Here is a 5,637-nt window from a genome sequence, read left to right as displayed (position 1 = left end):
GAAAAGGGAGGTTCTCACAGGTTTCAAGGCTGTATTTAGGGGCCTGCAGCATCACAATGACCTCTGTGTTAGAATGGAGGAAAATGGGAGCGGGGCAATAAATGGAGGTCTGCCTCATAGCCAGTCTAAAGGATTCGCAGTCCCATTTTATGACAGCTCCTCGAAAGCATTGAATATGTAATTGGAGTAAACGTATTCATAATTGTCAAGTCAAATTTACTCCTTGGCTTGTAGGGTAAGATCTATACAAACAGGGAACACCACATGGAATGCTCTGAAACTGCCTCCCTAACCTATCCCTGGCTAAGACAAAAATCATGAAGAGCATCACTTCCCAGGAGGAATGGCAGAGATTCATGCCTCTCTTCATTACCTAAAGGTTACAGGTTGAGGTCCTCATCATACTCCCATTTAATTCAGCCATCAGCTCCCCGCCAAAACCAGATGGACTGCACACGATGACCATGGACTACATTTATATAGTAAAAAGCTCACTCGAATTGCTTTGCTGGAGCAGATTAAGATAGCATCAGGTGCGTGACATTCAGCCATTGTTCTGGCAAATGTGTTCATCTGCCAGAGGAGCAAGGAGTGGCAGGCATGTGGGAAGCCTTGGTAAGACAAAAACACCACAGAAGGTGGAGATTAATCCTATAAAGTTTCAGGGGCCTGCCCCAGAGGTAAAATGTTTAGGGGTCCAGTAGTATGGGGCATGTCAGGAATTCCTCCAATGTAAAGGACAAATTATTTTATCTCACACTCCCATCTCTTAAGAAGGAAACCCAATAGCTACAGGACTCTTTGGGATCTGAAAGCAGGAGGTTCCACCTGGGCAAACTGTTCCAATCCATGTACAACATGGCATGGAAGGTTGTCAGCTCTGCGTGGAGCACAGAACAGGGAAAAGGCTCAGCAGCAGGTCTAGGCTGCAGTATGAGCAGCCCTGCCACTTGGGTCATATGACCCACTAGACTTGATAGTATTAGGAACAGCTGGGCTGGAAACCATCATCATGGTGAAGATATATCAGGCAATAATATCTTTACCACAATGGTGGCAAAATGTCCGTTTTTCCAACTCTAACACTAGGTGGCTTGTAAGCAACATATATATTTTTCACAGTTCTGGAGGCTGGAATTCCAAGATTAAGGCACCAGCCCATTTGGTGTTTTTCGAGGAAGAACCTGCTTCGTGGTTCATAGATGGCCATTCTGTGTGTGCTTCCCCCATAGACAGCTTATTAATTATGGGGAGGCAAACACTGATTATGTATTGTAAAAATCAGATAAAATCTTGACTAGTTGATCAAAATTGACATTCAGTGGGGGGGGGGGGGTGGATGGATATTCTGTGCCTCCAAATTTGAAGCTCTGAATAGGATATGAGATTATCTTGTATTTCAACTGAGAGAGAATAACTTGAATCTACCCATGAGAACATTATATAGGTTACTGTGGAATGTTCTCATACATAATGAGGAACGTGGGGAATCGGTATACTAGCAAAATGCCAATACCATAAACCACAGAAAAAGGCATGAAAGTGTTCCAGATTGACACTTTGTAATTGGCTGGCATAGCTGACTACAGACTAGATCTTGTAATTGAAGGGCAAAAAGGGCTTTTGAGTCACCTGACAATTTACACAAGGGGTAGCAGAACAGATGCAAGTATTGTATGGAGACTAAAGCTGCAAAACTTGCTAACAGCACTGTGGTTACAGGAGAGAATCTCAACTTTTAGGATAATCTCTTCGAAGTATTTAGGAGTTAAAAGGCATAATATATATAACTTAACTTCAAATCATTCAAGGGACAATATTGTGTGTGAGTGTGTGTATCTACATCCTGAAGGAGAAATTAAGCAGAGACAAATAGAGAAAATGGAGAAAAATAAAGGCACCTGAATGGCTCAGTCAGTGTGTCCAACTCGTGATCTGGGCTCAGGTCTTAATCTCAGGGTCGTGAGTTCAAGCCCTGTACTGGGCTCCAGGCTTGGTGTGAAGCCTACATTATAAAAAAAACCCCAAAAACGATAAAAATATTACAAATGAATGGATCTGAGTAAAGATTCTATTAGTATTCCTTATCCTTTTTCTTGCAAACCTTACACTGCATAGTATCTTGCATTCCTAGGTGCTTCAACATTTTTTTCTCATCTTTTCCTAGGAAAGAATTTCAATCTTATATCCAAAGAAAAAGTTAGGGGCACCTGGGTGGCTCAGTGGTTGAGTGTCTGCCTTCGGCTCAGGTCCTGATCCTGGGGTCCTGGAATCAAGTCTCTCCTCGGGCTCCACGCTTCTACCCCTGCTTTCGTCTCTGCCTCTCTCTCTGTGTGTCTCTCATGAATAAATAAATAAATAAATAAATAAATAAATAAATAAATAAAATTAACAAAACAACAACAAAGGACAGAGAAAAAGTTAAAGAATGAAAACAATAATGAGATTGGATGGAGGTGCGGTGGAAATGGGGTGCAGCCTTAGCCCAACTCCCAGGAGGGAAGCTCGAGACCAGGGAGGTGAGGCTACCTGGGCACAAAGTGTTTTCCCTCTGAGGTCTGCGCAGTAATGAGACTGATTCCATCCATGCATTTTCTTCATGCTCTAGGCCGAGGGCACTGGTCCCATTCATAGATGAGGAAAGGAACACTCGGAGAAATAATGTGACTTAGCCAAGAGCTCCAGGGGTTAGGGGCAGAGCCCGACCTTGAACCCTGCAGTACTACCTCCAAGCATAGCCCTGTTCTGTTTTTGGTTACCCATACTATACAAACATGATGGCCTTGGAATCTTCACACCTAGTTATCATGTCTTCAATTGGAAGGGGAGGTAAATTAGTACCACTCATGAAAAGAGGGGTCAGAGGAGATGCTAGAATACTTGGAGAGCAATTAAAAAAAAAAAAAAATCCAGGGCAGCCCGGGTGGCTCAGCGGTTTAGCGCCGCCTTCAGCCCAGGGCATGATCCTGGAGACCCGGGATTGAGTCCCATGTTGGGCTCCCACGTTGGGCTCCCGGCGTGGAGCCTGCTTCTCCCTGTACCTGTCTCTGCTTCTCTCTCTGTGTCTCTCATGAATAAATAAATAAAATCTTAAAAAAAATCCAGGGGCTCTGGAAAATGATGTAATGATGAAAAATGGAAATATTCCAACTCAAAAGTTGGTTCAAGTGAGGCTTTTCCAGTCCTGCTGTCTTTTAAAACTGTCTTTTAATATATTAGGTTATGAGCATCACCCTGGATGCAGTGGGAAGGCTTCAGCTTGACTGGCTTAGGTGGTGGCATTTGTGCCTCTGCCAAGTTCTCACTAATGGTTTTCCTTATTCCGACATCAACCCTGAAATGTGGGTGGAATGCTCCCCATTTTATACAGGAGGCCCAGAGAGGTTGAGGACTTTCCTATGGCCACACAGCAGCAGTGGCAAGGCCACCAACCAGTCTGGGGGTGTCTGGAGCCATGATCTCTTGCCAGCTGTGTACAGCCGTAGGAGGAGGTCTGTGTTCCTGGGTAACCAGGATCCAGGGGCTAACAGACAGCCTGAAACAGGAAAGGGAGAAGAGTGAAGATATCCTTACTGCTCTCAGCAATTGTCTGTGGAGTGACCCCAACAGTCACGGTGTTGAAATTTGTTTTTCTAGGAAATGCTGCATTATGCTGATTTATGAAGACTAAGTTCTAAAGTCAGCTCAAATAGCAACACTTCCGTTTTTGTTTTTGTTTTTTAAAGATTTTATTTATTTATTCATGAGAGACACAGGCAGAGGGAGAAGTAGGTTCCCTGTGGAGAGCACAGTACAGGACTCCATCCTGGGACCCCAGGATTACACCCTGAGCCAAAGGCAAACATCAACCACTGAGCCATCCAGGTGTCCCTAGCAACACTTCCTTTACAGAAAATCCCTCAAAGTGCTCACAGCTGTGGAGAAAGTACTGGCTGCTGGGAGTTCAGGCTCCCTGGGGGCTCAGGAAGTCCCCCCCCCCCACTACTCAGGGGAGGACACCCAGGGGTCTGAATTGGCTTTGCCCTATAAAATTATCTTTCTTCATCTTGTTTTTTGCCTGAGAATAATTATTTGATTTATCTTTTATATAAACACATCTTATGTCAAAATGTTCATGAAAGTGCCTGCTATGTATGATCAGCAGATCTGGTGTGAATTTTTAAAAGCCAGATTTATCGAGGTACCCTTGCCACACAGTGAGCCTCATATACAGGCCTCTCTCTGTCTCTCTCTGTGTCTCTCATGAATAAGTAAATAAAATCTTTTGTAAATAAAAGTACATACAGGGGTAAAGGTGGGGATGGCGGCAGGAGGGAAGTGGGTGTGGCTATGAAAGACGTGTGGGGCACCATTTATTCATGAGAGACACAGAGAAAGAGGCAGAGACACAGGCAGAGGGAGAAGCAGGCTCCAGGCAGGGAGCCCAAAGTGGGACTGGATTCCAGGTCTCCAGGATCAGGCCCTGGGCTGAAGGCGGCGCTAAACTGCTGAGCCACCCGGGCTGCCCTAATAAAATCTTTTTTTTTTTTTAAAGATTTTATTTATTTATTCATAGAGACAGAGAGAGAGAGAGAGACGCGCAGAGACACAGGCAGAGGGAGAACAGGCTCCATGCAGGGAACCCGATGTGGGACTCCATCCAGAGTCCCCAGGATCACGCCCTGGGCTGCAGGCGGCGCCAGACCGCTGCGCCACCAGGGCTGCCCCCTAATAAAATCTTAAAAAAAAAAAAATCAACAAAATTGACAAACTTTACGTTGACAGCCCAAAGGAAAAAAGAGGAAAGACACCAAGTAGCAAAATTGGAAGTGGAGACCTTGTCATCCACTTCACAAAAAGATAAGGGATTATAAGAAGGTGAACAACGCGCACCTACAAAGAAGGTAATCTAGAGGAAATGGAAAATCCGCTTCCAGTGGTTCAGCAGACGGCCGGTAGGGGGCACACGTGAGCGGTATAAACTCCGTGCGCTGCTCCCCAGTGACCACAAGAGGGCGCGCGAACCTGCCGTCCTGATCCGCGTAGCGCGCCTGCGCGTTCGGCCGGGGACTTGGCGTGGGGATTGGGTGGCGGGAAGGAAAGCGCTGGGTGACCCCGGGGGGGGGGGGTTTGTCCACAGCGTCTCCAGGGACGTTTTTCTTAAATAGCGAAGGCAGAAGCTTTCACTTTCTGGAGTGCCTCCGTGTGTTCTGTTGTTGACCTCCCCGTGTAATGCTTGACCAGTATTGCTTTCCCACAGCAGCCGCTCACCGAGCCCTTTGAAGTGAGCGAGTGTTTGCAAAATGCGGAGGGGGGGGCGGGGGCCGCGTGCGTGCCCTGCGGTCCCAGGTGGGGCCCAGCCAGAGGGGGGCCGAGCCCTCGCAGGGCATGGGTCGCTGCAGCGGTTGGAAACGGATGGAAACATTGCAAAGATTTGGGGGGTGGGGAAGTGGTGTTAAAAAAAATCACATTAAGTTCAGCTTATAGCAAAAGAAATTGGATTATAAATGGACTCTCCTGGCTTTAATGGAAGCAAAGTCATCAACGCATACTTTAAAAGTATGCTTCTGGGTTGCTCAGTGGTTGAGCATCTGCCTTTGGCACAGGTGGTGATCCCGGGGTCCTGGTACCGAGTCCTGCATCAGGGAGCCTGCTTCT

Source organism: Vulpes vulpes, chromosome 12 (genome assembly GCF_048418805.1).
Source record: "Vulpes vulpes isolate BD-2025 chromosome 12, VulVul3, whole genome shotgun sequence".
Lineage (NCBI taxonomy): Eukaryota > Metazoa > Chordata > Mammalia > Carnivora > Canidae > Vulpes > Vulpes vulpes.
This window is presented reverse-complemented; position numbering follows the sequence as displayed.